General features: G+C 42.8%; 1 protein-coding gene across 1 annotated transcript in view; it reads left to right on the plus strand.

Moving 5' to 3' along the window:
- The first annotated feature begins 7654 nt into the window (after positions 1-7654).
- The window catches only part of EPS8 (EGFR pathway substrate 8, signaling adaptor), an 87823-nt gene continuing 72456 nt past the window's right edge, over positions 7655-23021 (plus strand). Inside the window, exon 1 of the mRNA XM_089669844.1 lies at positions 7655-7683. The gene's annotated coding sequence lies outside the window, so the exon portion shown is untranslated. The remainder of the gene's footprint in view (positions 7684-23021) is intronic.

Consider the following 23021-nt stretch of genomic DNA (forward strand, 5'->3'; position numbering starts at 1 on the left):
AGTTGCTGTTGTTCCCAATTGTTTCCTTTGTTATAATACCACTAATAGTTGACCGTGGAATATTTAGTAGCAAGGAAATTTCATGGATGGACTTATTGAACAGGTGGCAACCTATCACGGTACCATGCTTGAATTCACTGAGCTCCTGAGAGCGACCCATTCTTTCACAAATATTTGTAGAAGCAGTCTGCATGCCTAGCTGCTTGATTTTATACACCTGTGGCCATGGAGGTGTTTGGAACACCTGAATCCAATGATTTGGAGGGGTGTCCCAATATTTTTGGCAGTATAGTGTATATAGCATCCACAATGTATGCAGTGCTTTACATATTGTATGCAATGATTTACATTTAAATTACTTTATATATAGGAAGATTTATCATAATAAGGACAGAAACATCCAAAAAAAGTCTTGTTCAGGGGCACCAGGGCACAGTACTTGGAGGTCAGGAGGGAAAAGTACAGGAGAAAGTACTGGGGATTCAGGAGGGAAAATTGAAGGGGGGGCACCAGGGCACAGTACTGGGGCGGCAGCAATCTATGGTGCAGAAGCGGTTTCCTCCACATGCAGAGTGGCACAGGGAAGTTGCTTTGACAGATCTACTTGTTCCGGTGTGCTGGCCTTCCTCTCCATTCCATTACACACTCATTTTGGCTCTGATGAAGAGGGGTTACCCTAGAAACGCTTTCAGACATTTTTGGATCCCGGACAGCGTCTACTTGGCGTTGGCTCCTTCTGGATCCCACTATCTACTGTTCCACGAGTCTGTGGGTTGGCATGCTGTATTTTCTTCATTGTTTGTGAGTGTTTTTATTATTAAATAATAAAGTTCCCCCTGGATAATGCATTAGACTGGTGCGCCCTTTGTCACTTGTCTTTTTACAGTTGTAGAGGGCAGAGTCGTTAGAGGGCAGCAAGACCTGGCACCCCCTTGCCTTTCATTATTAAGAGGCACATGTGAATAGACCCTGGTCCACCACATTTTTGCGCAGGAGGTGTTTTCACTTTTTGAGTTGTCCTACACAAATATCTGGGATGGATGAGAGAGGAGGTGTCAGGGATCCTACAGCGGTAGCCTCTAGCGCTCTACAGACCGGATTCCCCCAAGGCGCGGAATCTAAGTCCCTACCTGCTTGTTCAGCAGGGCCCCTGATGGTGGGGATGGACTTGGAGCAGGCCGAGACCAGGTCGCGTCCATTGAGTTTACCCAGCTATGGTAGAAGCACCGTTGGATGTGTATAGCAGGTGAGAGTCTGATGTGAGGAGGTCACAAGAGCAGCGTCAGGCAGGCGGGGTCGGTAACAGTGGTGGTGGCGTGGTACAAAATCAGCAGGCAGAGGAATAAACTGGTCACAAGCCGGGTTCGTTAACAGGAGATCAGAATGTGCAGGGTTAAGCAGGAGAATGGTCAGACAAGCCAGGGATCAGAACAGGAGACAGACAGCAAATCAGGGTCAGGCAGGGTAGGCAACAAGACAATCTACTAAACAGGAACTTCAGGAAACAGGTAAGACCATAAGGCACTTGAGCATTGCAAGAGCTGGGTTTAAATAGCCTGCCCGACTCCTGACAGGTGCTCCTGGGTCCTAGTGCCTGCCCGGCGCCGTCATTGGTGACAGGCACGCCTGGGTCCTAGTGCCTGCCTGCCTGTATGTCTTGTCAGGATTCTACGCATGTGCAGATTGGATCGCCGCGGCGATCTTCCCATTCCCTGACAGGAGGGCTGTCAGGGAATCAGTGCAGTACACTCCCTGTGCTGCTCTGCAGTTTGAGGAGAAGCACTTTAGGCTGTAGGTTGTCAAGGCAGAGCAGCAAATGCGATCTACCCATCACCTGCCCATGATCGATGGGTAGATCACAATTGATGGGTTGCAGACCCCCACTCTATACACACTTGCTAAGCTGCAGGAGCTCAAGAAAGATTTAGCTTTGCATAGACATGCCTGCAAAAAAATCCCCAAAACCACGGAAGTTTAACTCCACACATGCTCCTCTAAACAAGAACTCTGCTCACACCCCCTTTCATATGGGGTCCCTGAATAGAAGAAATAGAAGGGTGTGGGAACAGTTAACCCTTTTGCTGCAAGGCCCTGCACTGTACTTTTTAAATGCAGGTGGCCAGACCAATTTTGCTATTTTTTTCCTTTTTTTTTCTTTCATTTTCACCTACAGCGCTTCCCCAGGAAACTCCCCACCCCCCAAACCTTACTTTTCCTGGAAGCAAATGACCTGTAGAATAAAAGAAAGGTGCTACTGATTTTTTTAAGGCCTGCAGTAGTTGCACAAAGGTTTTATCAAATGGTACGTTTGCAAAAATACACTAATATAATTTATTAGCGGACACAAAAACACTGCAACAAAATTTTAGGACACCCCCCCCCCCCCCACAAAAAAACCCCTACATTTTCTGAGAGTACATGACCTGTTAAAAAAGCGCTACTGATTTTTTTCATAAGGCTCTGCAATAGTTATGCAAATGTTTATCAAATTAATTTTTTTTTTTTTTAAATACACTAAAATCATTATTAGCGAACAGAAAATAACTTCTTGCAAAACTCCTACTAAGATCTTTTCCACAAGGGGCATGCTAAAGCGTACACCTGTGGAGGGCTACCCACATTGAGATGTACAGGTGTTCTCTGCATCCCTGTGCATGCAGTCTTATTGATGTCATTTGGGGCACAGTAGCTGCATGCACAGTTGCTGCTGCCAGTCTGACATCCATGTGGGTGTGGCGGGCATGGCCTCAAAAGCAGACTGTATGCGCCTGGGGACACACACCCACAAGGATGTAAAATTTGGAGCAGCAGCTGTGCCTGTGCAGCCAGTGCATCCCAATTGACATCAATAGGACTGCCTGCACAGGGATGCATGGAACACCATTCCCATGTGGGTAAACATGGCGTCACACAGGTGTACGCTTTAGTAAACCTCGTGTGAATGAGACCTTAGCATGTGTTGTGTGTTTTTTTTTTTTTTTTTACATTTTATTTATATTTTTACAATTTTCTTACAGCCCTGTTGGTGGCATTAATGAGATATCAGAGGTCTTAACAGACCCCTGATGTCTCTCTTTTGATATCGAAAAAGGGAATGAGGACACAGTCCTCATACCCTTTTTCTCTGTAGCCTCATTTGCACTGCAAATTGATGAATAGAAACCTCTTCTATTTATTTACAAATGGAAGCATAGTAAACACAGTTTACTATGCTTCCGCGATGAATGAACACAGGAACAACCGGTACCGATCACTCACTGTGCTTATTGAGGAAGGGGCTGGTGAACCTGACATGTTTACAAGCTGCAGCTGGCAGAAGGGGGCAGAAGGGCACATAGTGGGGTATTGGTGCTGGGGGTTCTAGTACAGGAGGAGGGGTGGGGGTTATAACAACATTGGGGGGTTTTATTCATTAAGTGCAATCCTCCTGAGGCTCCCTGCAGCAGATGAAGCTGGCAGGAGGGGAGAGGAGGAGAAGCCAGCAGAAGGGGAGTCACAGGAGTATTGTGCTCAAAAGGGAGCAGAGAAGAGCGTTGTGGGGAGATGTTGGAGCAGGTGCAAGGAAAGGGAGAGCAGCGGGGGATGGTGCAGCGGCCCAGAGAGAGAGCAGGCATGGCTTCTGCTGTCTCAATTGCTCTGATTTCTGGACACAGCCTGAGACACGGCCATGGCAGGACAGCTTATTGAAAAGCATGACTGTCCCTGCAAATCTGGTACAATTGGCAAGTTTGCATCTGCACTTCAGATTTGTTGTTCTGGGGTATTGTAGGAGTTTTTTTGTTTTTTTTTTTTTAATAAAAAATACATATGTCGTCTTGTGGGAGTCTGCTGGAGTTTTGAAGTTCTAAATATTCTTTTAGCAATCCTTAAAGATCTGACGTTCTCTCAGAGGTCAGCAGGCCCACTTCTAGATGTTCGCAATACCTCTACTCTGAATCTTCATCCATGTATAGAATGTAATAAAGGAGCCACTAAACTCTCTGATGATGAAATTTTGTAGCCATTTATTTTGTGGTTCCTACTCTAAAAGTGGGTAACATGTAGATGAAGAGCTCTCCCGACACCCCGACAGATTTAGTGTCCATGTTGTCAGAATGACTAACGGTAGCTCAGTGAAGTCCAACAGGGAGTGGTGAAGGCTGGCAAGTGTGGTAAAAATTGGCATACCTGTTACACAGACTTCATTCACCAATATCTAATGTAAACTGAGCTACCAATCCTAGAATATAGGAAGCCGGTCACTGCACTGAATTTATTTGAAGTTATTTCTGCAGGCACATCCCCTGATTTACAGTACACTGTGCATCTGTCACGGTCAGGGATCAGGCTCAGGGACCAGTAGCTAGAACAGTAGAGAGGCTCCCACCGACCAGCTTTAAAAGTACACAAGCAGGTCATCCTGGTGGATGGTGTGGGCTCACCGGGGTGCGGGGGTCTAAGCACTAGCCAGTATTCACCAGAGCCCGATTGTGGAGATGGTTTTTGGTGGCTGTTAGTACCAGGTTGTGGTCTTCCTGATGCCCCCCCCAGGAGGTGAGAAAGCTGGGGTCCAGAAGCAGGTATAGGGAGGTGTAGGGATCAAGCAGAAGCATACTCTGAAAACAACCCAAAGGATGGTAACAAGAGGTTGCAGGTTGGGACCAATCAGAAGTGTACTTGAGGAACAAGCCAAGGTCAGTAACAAGTGGTAGTTGAGATAATGACAGCTGCAGGTGCGCAATGGAGCCAGATATTGCCTCGAGAGGGCAAAATATTCTGGCAAACAGGAAGCGCAAAGGCATGGCCTAAATAGGAAGTTCTTGGGAGGAGCAAAGGGTTCAAGGTTGCAGAAAAACAAGACACAGGGCAAGGTTGTTTAAAGTGGTTATAAAGGCTTAAGGTTTTTTACCTTTATGTATGAAGGTTAAAAACTTTCTATGTGCAGCAGTGCCCCCGGTCACCTCAATACTTATTTACTTGAGCCCCATCGAGATCCAGCGATGTGCAGGACAGCAAGCGGGGGCCATTGGCTCCTGCTGCTGTAAATCACAGCCAGTCAGCCAATGAGGTGAGAGAGGGGCGGGGCCAACCAGGTTTTCTCAGTGTGAATGGACACATGGAGCAGCGGGTGTGATGGAACACGGCGTCCGACCCCTGCCCTTCTCACCAACTCGTGAGCGCAGGACCAGCTGATCTCACACCGCGCTGTCACTTGCGTAACAATGCCACTTTTAGCTGCGCCCTGCACAAAGATTTTCCAGCTCGCGGGACCACAATCTATGTGCCTGCAGCCTGAGAGCGATTGTTACTGGGTTTGGTTAATTACGCAATTAACCCTTCACACTGCCACCACCTCCTTTTTACAGAGGAGGAAACTCACAAATCCTAGTAATAACACTATGATTTTAGCATAAGCATCTGTAATACACACTGTCACCACAGACTGGGATATTCAGAGGATTATTACATACAGTAGCACTCTTCAAGAGACAGTTTGTATTAAACGCTTTAGAGACAGTTTGAACACTTTTCAAAATAGGGTTCATTACTAAAACGGTCAAAATGTTGCAATTAAAATATTTACAGAAAAAGATGTTACAAAGATATAAAGAGAACAATAAAGCAACAGAGAAATAAAACTTAGAATAGAATAGAATAGAAAGAAAGTTAAGAAGGCAGAATAGTTGCAAAGTCCTGGTTTTAGCAGAGTCCAGTTGTCCGAACAAAAAGATTTCCTTAGCTCTCAAATCCGTTAGATGTTTCTTGATTGATGTTAAACAAGAGCTCCCTTATCCAGGCCTGTCAGTCCTTTTATATTATATTAAAGGGGGTGTTGCCTGGGAACAACTGACCAAACATCCAGTTTTTAGGGATAGTTTCTAGGAGGCCACCAAGTTTATGACCGAGTTGCACTCACACTGATACCAATAACTTCCAATATGTGCAGGTGGTATTCTAGCAACTGACAGATTAATATTCAGAATTATAGTTCAAACCCAGGGATACTAAACACAGCTTACCCTTGTCACCCAGGAGGGAAGAGACTGCTTTCGCCTCTCTCCTATGTGCCAACATAGTCATGTATGACCTAGCCTGGCTCGACATGAAATGATCTATCCAAATATATACCTAATATTAATGCGCCCAGTTCCTGTTGAATTTTATGAATTGTTTGTGAAATTGTAACATGTTTTTATAGCACGCTCTGCATTCCTAGAGCCCTAATGCCTAACAGGTCATGTGTGTGATGGCTGACTGAATTATTGTTTTACGATTGGGCGGAGGAAAGTGTCTCTGCCATACAGACATCCTGCCAAGCTTAATTAGCAGTTTACAGCCTGGAGCTTCATCTATTTGTATTTTATTTAAAATAAGAGGCTCTTCTGAAATTGTTACAACTTATAGCCACAAATTTCATTCCAAGAGGAGGGAGGAAAGGAGAGATGATTGTAAGTGAAAAACAACATGCCTGAGACCTTAACAAGATGGCTGCCGTGTACAGCGTCCATGTCTCTATTGCGCACAATTGTTACAGCAGGTACCCCCATAGTAAGCTGCTTGTTGTGGGGGCACCCAACAAAAAGGAATAGCCAGGAGAGCCTGCATGGAACCCGAGAAGAGGAGGATCCCAGCTGCTCTGTGCAAAACCACTGCACACAGCAGGTAAGTATAATGTGTTTGTTACTTTACAAAAAAAAAAATTAACCTTTAGTATCGCTTTAAGGAATCAAGCAGGGAGCTGTCCAACATCTCAGGTGGCTCCGCAAGAAAAGCCACAGCAGAGGTCATTGGTTCAGATCCTGGTCCTGACATCTAAACTGGGGCTGGAGATTTTGAATTTCATAAGAGACCAGAAGTCTGCTGTTATGTTTTACAGTCTATTAAACATGCAGAGCAGCAGCAGACCGCCAAGGACAATCCTCCACTATGATTGGATATCCCACAGAAACCAGGGCAATCCAGGAGTGCCAATCTCATTTGTAAATCCCATACACAGCTGCCAGACAACTTTCTCTCAGGAGGAACAAACAATTGGACAGGTTCATGTTTTTTTTTCAAATCTCCAATGCCCCCTTCTCTTATGTCTCTTTTCTTCTCCCCCACTGTTTCTTGTTCTGGGCTGTGCAGGAAGACAAGATATACACATCTGACCGTCCACTGAAAACTATGGACGTAACATGCTTCTATCTGCTAGTAAAAAGTAAAGCAAGTAAAAGCATCAGACCTGATGGGAAAGATTGTAATGCGAAGAGTGGAATGCATCTTTTGCCCAATTTCTGCCAGCTGCATATTGTTTCCTGGTAGCTGAATCTTTGGTCACTTATTATAGATTTACATGTATTTCTGGAATTGTAAATACAGAGACTTTATTGTGGCTTTTAAGAAATGGTTTGAATTGTTGAGTTATCTGTTGTTAGTCACTATTTGGTTGTCTCATTTTCTATTTGTTGTAATGGATGAGTACAAAGTCATTCTTAATAGCTGCGTATTATCACCTAAGAACTTTTTTCCCGAGTCTCTGTGGCATTCTGCTCTTATCTAGGTGTGTTTGCAGTCATAAATGGCTCAGTGAAACTTGTCCACTCCCATTTAGACTCCATTCTCATCAGATGATCACATCCTGTATGCAGCAGGCTTTGTAGAGGACTTCACACACCCTGATGTACATCCAACAGGTTATGTGTAAATTCCCTTTTACATGCGGTCAGTGTTTTTTTTTTTTGGTTTTTTTTTATACTTTGTATTTGTGGCAATTAGTCCTTGATCAGTTATGTGTACAGAGAATAACTAAGTGATAGAGAGATTTCTGGTTATCCTTACCTGTGGGATCATCTACAAAGCTAGAGGGATTTCTGGTTCTTTCTGTGTACCTTGCTATCTGATAATCCTGTCCTGGGAGTTCCTCTACGGAAGTAGAGGTATTTCTGGTTCCTTCTATGTACCATGCCACAATCTATCTGGTCCTGTGGGCTAATCTACAAAGGTAGGGGGATTTCTGGTTCTTTCTGTGTACCTTGCTATCTGGTAATCCTGTCCTGGGAGTTCCTCTACAGACGTAGAGGTATTTCTGGTTCCTTCTATGTACCCTGCCACAATCTCTCTGGTCCTGTGGGCTAATATACAAACGTAGAGGGATTTCTGTTTTTTTCTGTGTACCTTGCTATAGTCTATCTGCTTATCCTGTCCTAGGAGCTCCTCTATGGAAGTAGAAGAATTTCTGGTTCATTCTGTGCACCATGCCATAGCCTATCTGGTTATCCTGTTCTGTGGGCTCATCTACGGAGGTAGAGGGTTTTCTGGTTCATTCTGTGCACCCTGCCATAGCCTGTCTGGTTATTTTTGTCCTGTGGGCTCATCTACAGAGGTAGAGGGATTTTTAGTTTCTTCTGTGTACCCTGCTTTAGTCTTGCCTGGTTATCCTGTATTTTGGAACCATTGAGGCATAAGGATCTCTGTACATTCTGTACAGCAGAGACTTGTGTCTGGTATGTTTCCTTGTTTGCTGTTGTGATGAGATGTCCTGTGTATACACATGGTTATATTGCATAGTGTTGAATATTGTCGTCTGTATTATGTTGGGAGGGTGAGCTCTCCAAGCAAAATGTGAGCTGAAATCCATCCGTATAGGCAAATATTCTTATACTGTATAGTACGGAGAAATACTCTGGGCATGCACTTTTAGCTGGATTAATGATGATCTGCTGGTTATTTTTATCTTTAGGGCAATTTATATGCTGATGTAGTGCTCAAACACCAGGTGTCATAAATACCTTGGTTACTTTTCTACTAACCTACGTCATGAAATTGTTGCTTTATCTTTGAACATTGCATTACAGCCAACGATTGTTTGGTGTGTTGTAATCAAAGTCTCCACATCTGAATTTAGTGGCCTCAGGCTGGTGGTCAGCATCGGGTAAGTACTTGACATCCGTTTTGTTGTATTAATTGGTAGAGGAAATTGTTACAACTTGAATCGGTGTCTGTAGAAGGTTTACCATCTGGAAATTACCACTTTTTATCTGTGCTCCGGCGTTTTATCCGGATCTGACTTGTAATGCAGGACTGTCCTGTCTGGATAGATTACATATTTGAAGTAAGCTGAGGACTGCTCAGACCTAAATCCCTTTGCTGCTAAACAAGTAGTTCATTCATCACATGGGCATTGATTTTATATCTGCTGGATATTATATGACTACAAACTAGTTGTTAAATCAGTAGGAAAGGTTATATTGCTCATGTAGCCAAAGCTACAGTACATATTATTGGAGAGACAGTTGCCATAATCTGCCATACTCTGTTGTGGGTTATATCATATGGCAGTTTTCATAGTATTATCTCAGGTGTGTGGGGGCATGAAGATGATCATAAGTATTGAATGGCCTTTGTCCAGTTTAGCTGGTGACAGACTGGGAACAACCTTAACTTCTCCATTTATTGTACCTTCCTCTGAGATAATCGGATGTCACCTTCCCTCACCCTCAAAGGAATAAACATTTAATATCCATCAACCAGCATGTTTATGATGGGATCTTGGTGACTAAAGATCGGTGGGATGTTACATGCATTTTGACAGCCACTCAAAGTGTGCAGGCACCTGTAAGCAGATGAAAATCTGGACTAAGCACATTCTAAATACTGGAAGATAGCTGATGAAATTTGTCCAAACAGCATCTGCTCTGTGCCATCCCCACAACAAGAGAAAATCATTCAGATATAAGGGGGGTGAATGATTTCACTGTTCATTTCTCATACCCAAGTATGGGGGAATTTCAGTTCCTTTTAATTATTCTGGATCCAAAGAACTGCCAGCAGGTAAATTGCTTCTGTAGTATATCTGAGGCTAGTGGTCATACCTCATATAGCACATTCTGAGGCCATCTCTCCTCCCATCATATTAGCACCATCTGAGGTCAACTTTCTTGCTTGATATCAAACCCCAAATATGAGGCTGGCCCTTCTCTTCCTTAAAAATACACCCCAATCTAAAGCCTGCCTTTCTTCTTGATAATCTACCATCTGAGGCAAGTCTACCTCCTTTTTTAGGGTACTAATTAGTCCTAATTAACATTTCTAGATGTTTGTTGTAACATAGAAAATCTGCACTTTTTGAGTTGAGATCTCTCTTGGAAAGAGCCCCTCCTTTATACCACCCCTATCATGTAGCACCATCCAAGGCCAGCTTTCCTCCTTCATATAACTCCATTTAAGGCTGGCTTTCATCCTTCACATAGCCCCATCTAAGACCAGCTTTCTTTCTTCAGATAGTACTATCCAAGACCAGCTCTCTTCCTTCACCTAGCACCATCCGAGGCCCCCTCTCCTCCTTCGCCTTACACCATCCGAGCCCCCCTTTCCTCCTTCGCCTTACACCATCCAAGCCCCCCTTTCCTCCTTCGCCTTACACCATCCGAGCCCCCCTTTTCTGTTTCGCCTAGCACCATCTGAGGCCACCTCTTCTTCTTCTCCTAGCAACATCCGAGGCCACCTCTTCTTCTTCTCCTAGTGCCATCCGAGGCCACCTCTGCTTCTTTGTCTAGCAGCATCCGTGGCCACCTCTTCTTCTTTGTCTAGCACCATCTGAGGCCACCTCTTCTTCTTCGTCTAGCACCATCCGAGGCCACCTCTTCTTCTTCGTCTAGCACCATCCGAGGCCACCTCTTCTTCTTCGTCTAGCAGCATCGGAGGCCACCTCTTCTTCTTAGTCTAGCACTATCTGAGGCCACCTCTTCTTCATCTAGCACCATCCGAGGCCACCTCCTCTTCTTCATCTAGCACCATCCGAGGCCACCTCTTCTTCTTCATCTAGCACCATCCGAGGCCACCTCTTCTTCGTCTAGCACCATCCGAGGCCACCTCTTCTTCGTCTAGCACCATCCGAGGCCACCTCTTCTTCGTCTAGCACCATCCGAGGCCACCTCTTCTTCGTCTAGCACCATCCGAGGCCACCTCTTCTTCGTCTAGCACCATCCGAGGCCACCTCTTCTTGTTCACCTAGCACCATCTGAGGCCACCACTTCTTCGCCTAGCACCATCCGAGGCCACCTCTTCTCATTCGCCTAGCACCATCTGAGGCCACCTCTCCTCCTTTGTCTAGCATCATCTAATACTTATTTTCCTCCCTAATATAGCATTACTTAAACTGATTGTAAAGATTTTAATTTTTTTTTTTTTTAATACAAACATCTCTACCTGCTCTGTGCATGGAATTGCACAGAGTGACCCTGATCCTCCTCTTATCGGGTCCCCCGTTGCCATTCCTGGCCCCTCTTCTCTGTCCAGTGCCTCCATGGGAAGCCGCTTCCTATGGGGGCACTTGTGCGTGCTCGCTCCCAAGCCCAATGACACTGACAGTGGGACTTGGCCCTGGCCCCAGCCCCCTGCTCCCTCATCACTGGCTTTGATTGACAGCAGCAGACACCAATGGCTCCTGTTGCCCCAGCAAAGTCAGTGAGACACAGAAGTGAGGGAAGAGAAGAACTGTAGACGTGAACAGCTCTGAATCGAATGAGGGCTTAGGTAAGTTAAAGGGGGGGGGGGGGCGCAAAGCGATGCCTAACATTTTTTACCTTTAATACAAGGAATGCATTAAGGTAAAAAATATTTAGGCTTTAGAACCACTTTAAGGCAATTTCTCCTCCTTCATATAGCTTCTAGAGCTAAAGTGCATCTAAACTTAAGAAAAAGAAATGTCAATTTATTGCAGCTTTTCAGTCCTTTACATGTAGAAGATGCTTTGGGATTTTTTTTTCATTTTGTTTTGTCTTTTAGGCTTTTTTTCCTTTATTTTCACCTGGTGATCCAGTAACACATTTCTGCCCTAATCCCTGTACTGTATCTATGGAGAAGCAGCCACAGAAAACCTCCCCCTCTCTCCTTCGCCATAGGAGTTTTGCAGTCCACAGAGATAGCTGGGTACAATGTAGTCGATAAAGAGTGCAGAGAACAATGTAACCCATAAATAGTGCAGAGAACAATGTAACCCATAAAGAGTGCAGCACGGAATGTTATCAGCTGACAACATTTGTGGCAAATGTTTTTTTTGCACTTATGGAACTGATCTAACAATACACTTTTAATGGTATATTTAACTGACTAAATGTGATCAAATTAGAGAAGTTCATTGTTAGGATGCACATAAACTTTAAGAGACGAATCGCACCAGCAATGTGCATTGCATACATTTATGCATTGTGGTGCCATTAATTTTGAAGGGAACAGTAATGCTCTAAAGCAGGGGTCTCCATACTATGGCCCTCCAGCTGTTGAAGTACTACAAGTCCCATCATGCCTCTGCCTCTGGGAGTCTTGCCTGTGGCTGTCCAGAGTCTTGCAAGATCTCTTTGGACTTGCAGTTCCTCAACACCTGGAGGGCCATAGTTTGGAGACCCCTGCTCTAAGGCAATGCACATATGTCGCAGTGCACAACAAAACACTGTAATGTGTTGTGGGAAAAATTTGATGGCATTTGCCATAATTCTGACATTTTTATTTGTCAGAAACTCTTATTTCAATGGGCTGCCTTAATGCAGTACATGAAAGAATGATTTAACGCATTGCACAAATATAAATGGACCCTACTAGTAACACTCAATACTGATTTGCTGCTTCTAAACTGAGTAATGTACTTTCTTGTATTAAGAGACATAGGGGTTGATGTACTAAAACTGGAGCGTGCAAAATCTGGTGTAGCTGTGCACGGTAGCCAATCGGCTTCTAATTTCAGCTCGTTCAATTAAGCTTTGACAAAAAAAATCTGGAAGCTGATTGGTTTCTGTGCAGAGCTGCACCAGATTTTGTACTGTCCAGTTTTAGTAAATCAACCTCACAGATTCCAGAAAGAGAGAGTGTGAGGCTGATTTATTAAGAGTTGGAAATCTTCACTTTCAAAATTCTGTGAATATTTAGTTCAGTTATGTGAAAAGCCAATTGTTGCTCACTTTGAATATCCAGTCACATGCAGATGCTTTTCACATGATCGGATAACTGAAATAAAGTGAATATTTGCACAATTTATAGAGTGAAGATTCTCAACTCCTTAGTAGTTTAGTCCAATAATCTGCCCTCGTAGAAAGCATTCGTAAGACTTCATCTGGAATATGTAAATGCAGCAGGGTCTGGCCATTCGGCACTCCCTGAAAGTATTGGATTCTGACACCAACTTTAGTTGGTTTAAAGAGTTCGCCTCTATATGGCAGCTTTATGCGTCAAGAGAGGTATCTGATTAGAATATGGACAGCGCCACTGGAAATCAATAAACCAATATGTGAATTTATATAAATATATGTGAAAGAGCAGCTAATCCAACCCTTAACAAGGTGTACATATAAAGGAAGAAAGGCAGCACCGCTACTTAGTATAATCTCAAAGTGCTAATACAAATCTACATGAAATCCTTAAAACAAAAGTGTACCGTATTTTTCGCCGTATAAGACGCACCTAGGTTTTAGAGGCAGAAAACAGGAAAAAAAAATTCTGAACTAATGGACTGCAGACACAGTACAGGAGATGACCAGAGACTGCGGACAGCACAGGGATGACCAGAGACTGCGGACAGCACAGGGATGACCAGAGACTGCGGACAGCACAGGGATGACCAGAGACTGCGGACAGCACAGGGATGACCAGAGACTGCGGACAGCACAGGGATGACCAGAGACTGCGGACAGCACAGGGATGACCAGAGACTGCGGACAGCACAGGGATGACCAGAGACTGCGGACAGTACAGATGACTGCTGACCTTTGGGGAAGTGGGGAGCGGGTACCTGAATTTGACAGGTACCCGCTCTTACTTCCGCAGAGTTTTTGTTTGATCTTACCTGTTCCTCGATCCAGCCGCGCGCTGTCTTCCTGGCTTCTGTAATGGCGCTCGGCATGACAGCCAGGTGCCCAGTGCGCATGAGCGAGAAGTACTTGCGCTTTGTGATTGGTCCGGCGGCTTCTGGGATCTGTCATGTGTCCCAGGTACCGCCTTACCATTCACAAAGCGCACCGCTTCTCGCGCATACGCACTGGGCACCCGGCTGTCATGCCCAGTGCCCACACTACAGAAGCTGGGAAGACAGCACGCCGCTGGATAGAGGAACAGGTAAGGTCCCGCTGCAGAGCTGAGTGGCCGGCCCGGTATTCTGACACGGCCGCGGTGGAAATACCGGACCGGCCACTCCATATTCGCCTTATAAGACGCACTGACATTTCCCCCCCAGTTTTGGGGAAGAAAAAGTGTGTCTTATACGGCGAAAAATACGGTATATAAATCATTTAGATATCTCTCTAAAAAAAATAATAAATTATCTCCAGCAAAAAGTATCCTGTCCTTTTACAACTTATTCAGTAAGCCAAGAATGTGAAAAAATATCAAATGTCCGAACACCATAAAAAAAAAAAAAAATATATATATATATATATATATATATATATATACAGTTGCAAGAAAAAGTATGTGAACCCCTTGGGATTACATGGAGTTTTGCATGAATTGGGCATAAAATGTGCTCTGAACGTCATCTAAGTCACAACAATAGAAGAACACAGTCTGCTGAACATAATACTACACAAACATTAGATGTTGCCATGGTTTAATTGCACATAACATGTAAACATTCACAGTGCAGGGAGGAAAAAGTATGTGAGGCCCTAGCTTAATGACTTCTCCCAGAGCTAATTGGAGCCAGGAGTGAGCCAACCTTGACTCCAATCAGTGTGATGATATTGGATGTGTTGCTGACAGCTGTCCTGCCCTTAAAAAACACACACCTGTTTTGGGTTTACTGGTTTCAAGAAGCACTGTCTGATGTGAACCATGCCTCGCAGAAAAGAGCTCTCAGAAGACCTACGATCAAGAATTGTTGACTTGCATGAAGCTGGAAAGGGTTACAAAAGTATCTCCAAAAGCCTTGATGTTCATGTGTCCACGGTAAGACAGACTGTCTACAAATGGAGAAAGTTTAGCACTGTTGCTACTCTCCCTAGGCGTGGTCATCCTGTAAAAAGGACTGCAAGAGTACAGCGCAGAATGCTGCATGAGGTAAAGAAGAATCCCAGAGTGTCAGCTAAAGACCTACAGAAATCTCTGGCACATGCTAACATTTTTGTTGACACATCTACAATAAGGAAAACATTAAACAAGAATGGAGTACATGGGAGGACACCACGGAGGAAGCCACTGCTGTCCAAAAAGAATATTGCAGCACGTTTGACGTTTGCAGAAGAGCACCTGGATGTTCCACAGCACTACTGGCAAAATATACTGTGGACAGATGAAACCAAGATTGAGTTGTTTGGGAAGAACACAAAACACTATGTGTGGAGAAAAAAAGGCACAGCACACCAACATCAAAACCTCATCCCCACTGTAAAACATGGCGGAGGGAGCATCATGGTTTGGGGCTGGTTTGCTGCCTCAGGGCCTGGACGGATTGTTGTCATTGATGGGAAAATGAATTCCAGAGTTTATCAAGACATTTTGCAGGAAAACGTACGACCATCTGTCCGCCAACTGAAGCTCCGCAGAGGATGGGTGATGCAACAGGACAATGACCCAAAGCATACAAGTAATTCAACAAAACAATGGCTGCAACAGCACAGAATACGCCTTCTGGAGTGGCCCAGTCAGAGTCCTGACCTCAACCCGATTGAAATGCTGTGGCATGACCTTAAGAGACCGATTCACACCAGACATCCCAAGAATATTGCTACACTGAAACAGTTTTGTGAAGAGGAGTGGTCCAAAATTACTCCAGAACGTTGTGCAGGTCTGATCTGCAACTACAGGAAATGTTTGGTTGAGGTTATTGCTGCCAAAGGAGGGTCAACCAGTTATTAAGTCCAAAGGTTCACATACTTTTTCCTCCCTGCACTGTGAATGTTTACATGTTATGTGCAATTAAACCATGGCAACATCTAATGTTTGTGTAGTATTATGTTCAGCAGACTGTGTTCTTCTATTGTTGTGACTTAGATGACGTTCAGAGCACATTTTATGCCCAATTCATGCAAAACTCCACGTAATCCCAAGGGGTTCACATACTTTTTCTTGCAACTGTATATATATGTATGTATGTATATGTGTAATATATATATATATATATATATATATATATATATATATATATATATATGTGTGTGTGTATATGTATGTATGTATAAGTGCTTTTGTCTTCAATATTCAAACTTCATGTGAAAAAAAACACAAATCATCGTGCACAAATCTACCACCAAATAGATTGGGTAAACTCACCAGAGCAATATGCTGGTCAGATTGCAAACCAGCACAAACACCTTCAGAAGCCCCACCCTGGCGGTGATGTCACCGCGTTCAGCGAGCTGCCAGCGTCTGTGTACACCGGAGCAGGCAGTTTGATTTTTGCTGTGCACGCTATTCATGCTAGTGTCAGCTCGGACACTAGTAAATGTGAGTGGAATATATGATGTGTTTTTTATGAATACATTTTTGATACAGTGTTACGCTATGAGTCTTTCCTCTCTTACCTCCTGAGTTCATTCCGAGACTGAGAAGAATTTAGTGCCATTTTAATTATCCCACATACGCTAGATCAGATCGTTGCTCCCAGAGCAGAAGCGTTTGTGCATATTGCTCTGGTGAGTTTACCCAATCTATTTGGTGGTGGATTTGTACGCTTGTGTGTTGTGTTTTTTTTTTTTTGTTTTTTTACATGAAGTTTGACTATTGAAGACAAAAGCACTTATACATTTTTTTTTTTTTTTTTTTTTATGGTGTTGGGACATTTTGATATTTTTTCACATTCTTGGCTTACTGAATAAGTTGTAAAAGGACACTTTTTGCTGGAGATAATTTATTATTTTTTGAGATAGAGATAAGTAATATTGATTTATATAAACTTTTTGTTTTAAGGATTTCATTTAGGTTTGTATTAGCACTTTGAGATTATACTAAGGAGGAGCCCTGCCTTTTTTGCTTTATATCAAGAGAGGTATACATTTTTTTTTTTTTCCCTTCACAGGCAGGGATTTTAATACTCATTTTAGTTACCAATTCAATTTCTCTGAAATGGCACACCTGAGCACTGGTGCAGCCATTTTCTTTCCAAATTCACATAATCCATGAAATGGTGTTGACCTGTGTGTAGTCGAACTGTAGTATAAACACACGTGTATCTGCAAGGTCAAACTTCTAGTGAGTCAGTTTTGTGGCATAAACTAATTCATGAGAAAAGAAATCAACTCTGTAAAAGATCGATAAGTTCAAGTCAGAAAATGAATTCAGGAACATCTCTGAGTCACTTAAACATCCCTTGGAGTAGCATTAACTCATGTACCAATAAGCAGTGGAAAGAGCATGGCACAGCTGTATATCTGTCAAGAACAAGGTGTCCACCAAAAAATGGGTGATAATGCAAGGAGACTAATAGGGAAGGTCACTGAGAGGGAGACTAGTAAGAAAGCCACCAAAAAATATGTTACAAGCCTCGGGCTGAGGTTGCAGAGATAATTCATATACCTTTTGCCTGCTTTACTAGTGCGGCTTTGTGGGAGAGCAAAGGAATCCCTTGTTAACTAGAATGCACTTGACTTGACGTGTCCTATGCAATTTGCCAGAAGGCATGTAGAAGATTGAAATCAGCTGGAAAGAAGGTTTTATGGGCTGAGAAGAATTTAACTTTATGCCCATTACTTCAAACAACATGTTTGGCTTAACCCAGACCATGCACGAATGCACTGTCCTCACTGTGAAGCGTGGTGGTGGCATTTTGCTGTGGATGGTTGTATGTAGTAGGCCATGAAAGTAATCGATAGAATGAGAACAGCAAAGTTCAGGGAAATACTGCAGGAAAACATGATGGTCTGTAGAAGAAAAGAGACTATGGAGATTTGCTTTCCAACAAATCGATCACTACAGGAGTAAAGTGTCAAAGAGTCGGAGCCCAAATCGTAAAGGAAAAGTGTGGGCTACATGAAAAAAAAAAAAAATACTCATCTACAGTATATGTCTGTAGTATTGGCATGATGCCGCAGCTGTCCCTCGCCAAGTCTAAGCCCAAGAACTCAGTTATCACATGACCACTGATTTCTCAGTTCTCGACCTTCTCTGAGCAGAGAGTGGTTCCTGTCAGTCACTGTTCTCTGCTCTGCCTCACTAACGCTCATTGGAGCACCAGGCTAGGGAAGGGGCAGGAGTGGTTGGTTCAGGGTCTGAGCGACTTTCTGGGAGCCTGAGCCAGCTGCCAATCAGACATCTGGGTGGATCCCGACAATATTGTGTTACTAAATAGTGTTATCCTATATGTCCTTGCACACTACTTTAGGCTATTAGCATTTTTTGCATTTCTGCGTCTAGGAGCAGAAAAAAAAATTGTTTTTGTAGAGCTTTTAGGAGCAATTTTTTTTTTATTCCAGCAGAATAACCGCTAAACACTACTGGTGCACCGAAATGAAAATTCTAGTACCGAAACGGAAAATTCAAAATGCACTTGGCTGAAAACCGAAATGCGTGGCTTTTTAAAAATGAATGTATATTTTTTGTGAAAAAAAAACAAAACAATATATACCCCAATATTTTTGTAAAATATGAAAGAGGATGTTACGGTGAGTAAATAGATACTCAACATGTCACTCTTAAAAATTGCGCACGCTTGTGGAATGGCATGAAACTGCGGTACTTAAAAATCTCCATGGGTGATGCTTTAAAAATTTCTATAGGTTAGCAGTGTAAAGTTACAGAGGAGGTCTAGTGCGAGAATTATTGCTCTTCCTCTGACGTTTGTGGTGATACCTCACGTGTGTGGTTTGAACACCGTTTACCACTATGTGCGAGCACGGGGGCACTTTTAAACTTTTTTTTTTATTATTTATTTAATGTGGTTTGGTTTATTTTTTCGTTTTTTTTGCACTGCCCCTTTTTTTTTTTATAAAAAAAAAATGTAATCACTTTTATTCCTATTACAAGGAATGCATGCATCACTTGTGATAGAAATAATTAGTGACAGGTCCTTTATGAAGAGATATAATAAAGTGTTATGCTGCACTTAGAGGCGCTTCTTCTCCTTCTCTCAAAAAATAGCATTGGTCTAGTGCTTTAAAAAAAAAAAAAAAATGGTCGGAACGGGAAGTGACATTGCTCCAGTCCTCCAAGGGCTTAGAGATGAGTGGCGGCCATCGTTCCTTCACTCATCTCTATGCCCAGTGCTGGGATTGATGGTTTCTCAGGTAAGGCTGAAAACTACCAGGAGGCAGTGATGGCGGATGACGGTGAGGGGTGACGGCGGGCAGCGGTGAGGGTTGGTGTTTTTTCTGCACCTGTATCTGTGCTTTTTTCCATTTCGGCCACCGAAATTTCAGTGCATCCCCACTAAACGCTCCTGAATGCTTCTAAAATCACTGCTAAAAAACGATATTATCAGCATTTTTTGAGCTTAAAAAAAACAGTAGTGTGTTATTTTATTTTCACCCGGTAATCTGGTCAGTAACACACTTTCTGTCTTGGGGTGTCTGCATTCTGGATGAAGTAGTAAAGCAGACCCCTTTTGGACAGTGTCAATCTGGGAAGAGGGTAGCGTTAGGCCCCTTTTAAAGTGGGTGGTCCGAACAGGTCTGCCTGTCAGTTTTTCAGGCATACTTGATTGGAAGGCCCATACATTTCTATGGACACCCTCTTACCTACAGGTCCTTTGCCTACCTCCTGGTCCGATCCAATCCGCTAAAGAAAAAATAGAAGGGGATCCATTAGGTGGATCAGATCGGAGGATATTCAGGTGTAAAGGGAACGCAGAGTCCGTTTACTCATGGCCGCCCATAGAGCAGAGTGGGCTCTGTCCGTGTCTGCTCTGCAGAATCTGAGCAGTTACAGATGTGTCATCTCTCCGCTCTGCTCTGATCAGCACAGGATTCCGATAAGAACAAAATCTGCCTTGTGTGAAAGGGGCCTTAGAACTGCAGATTTAAATGAACTTGAATAATGAATTAAAGCTGAACCCCACGTAACACTGTTTAAGTAGCACTTTACAGCAACCGTTTTTTTTTTCCTTTTGGGTTAAAGGTTTTACATAAATGAATACAAGCTGACCATTGTAAGCACCGCTGTCAGTGTTAAATGATTTGTCTCAACCCCCTCAGGCCCCTTTCACACAGATGTTCTGTTCAAAAACAGCTAGATGAAAAATGGACCTCAGTGCATCTCTATGGGTTAGCAGATGTAAATGCGTGAGCATCCGTTTACATTTAGGACCTTTTTTTATTTTTTGTTTAATCTCTCTTTATTAAAGTTTTCACAAAGAAAAGATAAGAGGTGCATTTTACAGTAAATCAGGCATATAGAAAGCAATATGCAAAATACTTAAGCAACCAGAGGAGAGAGCGCGTACCTAGAAGCTGGAACAGTCAAACAAATCTGCTTAGAGAGAAGATGTAAAGTTTGGAGTCCAAACAGACCAGTAACTTTATTTTTCCCATGAGATCAGATCCATATGACAGATGGAGTCCATATCACAAGATAGTTAAATCCTTTCACCAGGATCTGGCTATTTAATTACGCACAGATGTTAGAATTGTCAAAGTTAGCTCTTTTTTTGTTTTGTTTATTGAAACTGGGTAACATGGATAACAAAGTGATTTAAGGGGAGTTTGGTCTTTTATCCTGCACGAGTTTATAGTACAGCTGGAGGATTTTGATCAGGGAAAGTACCCTAGATATGTGTCATGGTATCTGGGGCCTGTAAGCACCTCCAGCAGGTGTTTGAGCTAGATGGGTCTATATTATGTTAAACAGTAAGTACCGAAATCAAAATTCTGGTACCAAAACAGAAAATTCAGGATGCACTTGGCCAAAAACTGAACCCGAAATGGACAGTTTTTAAAAATGTATATATTTTTCAAACGTAATTTTTTTGGAAACAATTACACTTTAATAAAAATAAAAAACCCACAATATATACCCCAATTTGTTTGTAAAATATGAAAGATGATGTTACACCGAGTAAATAGATACCCAACATGTCATACTCGTGGAATGGCGCCAAACTACAGTACTTAAAAAATCTCCATGGGTGACGTTTAAAAATTTCTACAGGTTATCTGTTTAAAGTTACAGAGGAGGTTTAGTACTAGAATTATTGCTCTTGCTCTGACGTTCGCAACGATACCTCACACGTGTGGTTTACATATGTGGGCATGGGGGGACGGGGGGCACTGTAAACATTTTATTTATTTTATTTTTTTGGTACATTTTTTTTTTTTTACACTGTCCCTTTTAACCACCTCCTGTCCGGCTATTGTATATAAACAGCCGGACGGTGGCAGTGCAGGGTCGGGTGGCCATTTATAAATGACCTCCCTACCCCCTGCTTGTGCGCGCTCCCTTGTAGCACGCAGCACCGCGATCCTCCGGACACAGTGGAACACCGATCGTCGTACGGGACCTCTGTGCGAGGTCCCGATCATGTGATCACTGATTGGCCAATCAGTGATCACATGCAGAGTAGTAAGCAAGATGCCACTTCTGACATCATTGCTTACTACGTGTGAAATCTGAATGATCACAGCAGTCACATGGTACAAGGCTATTCACAACAGCCTTGTACCATGTGACAAGCTGTGACCAATCACAGCTCATACAGTAGTTCTCAATGGCTGCAAGAATGCAGCCAGAGAGAAGGAGAAATGATTACTTTTACAGGCTTTATGGCTGAAAAAGCAATCAGTGTAAAAAAGAAAAAAAAATTGCATCACCGCCCACAAGTAGTAGTGTCACCATGGTGACACTGTACTGCTAGGGTGACAGTATGTTAAAAATATATAAAAATGTAAAAAAAAAGTTTAAAAATTTATAATTTTTGGTTATAAACTAATTTGGGTTATTTTTTTTACTAAAAAGATAACGGAATAAATTTTGGCCAAGATTTATGATTAAATATTTATCTGCAAAATTGGATAAGAAAAACACTTTTTTTTTTCAAAATATTTGGACTTTTTCATTTACATAGCAATAAAAAAAATAGAAATCCCAGTGCTGAATAAATACCACCAAAATAAAGCTTTATCTGTCTCAAAAAAATGCTAAAACATTCATATGGGTACAGTGTTGCATGACCGCGCAATTGTCATTCAAAGTGTGATAGCGCTGAAAGCTGAAAATTACTCTGGACAGGAAGGGGGTGAAAGTGTCCGGACTTGAAGTGGTTAATCACTTTTATTCCTATCTCATGGAATGCAAACATCCCTTGTGATAGAAATAAGTAGTGACAAGTCCTCTTTATGTAGAGATATGGGGTCAATAACACCCCACATCTCTCCTCTACAATGTAAAGCATTAGAAATTGAAAAAAAAAAAAAATCGTTGATCTAGTGCTTAAAAAAAAATGGCATTGTTTACAAGGTGCCAAAACAGGATGTGACATAATGACGTCACTCCCATCCTCCAAGGGCATAGAGATGAGTGGAGGCCATCTTTCCTTGGATGGGTTCTTGGGTAAGGCTGAGAACCACTGGGCAGCGGTGCCTATTTTAATATCGGCCAAAGGCCAATAGGGGTATTTTCGACCAAAACATTTCAGCCAATGAAATTTCAGTGCATCCCAAATAGTAAGGCTCAGTACCATCTGGATAAAATATTATGTTTACTGTCTTGTGCTCTGGATGATATTGATGTTTTAAATATCAGTATCCTGTCCCAATCTATTTTCTTCAGGAGGAATGTTGTCTAATTCCTGTTCCCACTTGACCATAAAGTGTGGAATTTGCGGGCGACATTCTTTCAATAGAGGTTAATTTTTTTTTTTTTTTTTTTTATGCAACAAGTCTTCCTGTTCTGTTTGAATGGACCTGAATGGAGCTAAACTGATGTAAACAGATGACATCTATTTTTATATTCGTCATTGGTTGTTAAGGAGCTGGCACCCACCTTATCTTAACAACCAATGACTTCGCTCCACTGTCAGCAGATTGTAAGCAAAAGAGCTGGTGTTGGGGTTCCCTCCCAATCCATACTAGGCCTCCAAATTTCTTACAGACCCTATCCAAGCATGCAGCCTAGCAGACCAGGAAAGAGGGGGGATGAGTGTTTGGCCC

The sequence above is a fragment of the Staurois parvus genome, unplaced genomic scaffold, assembly GCF_062004578.1.
Source record: "Staurois parvus isolate SC_StPar_1 unplaced genomic scaffold, SC_StPar_1.0 ptg000010l, whole genome shotgun sequence".
NCBI classification, from domain to species: domain Eukaryota; kingdom Metazoa; phylum Chordata; class Amphibia; order Anura; family Ranidae; genus Staurois; species Staurois parvus.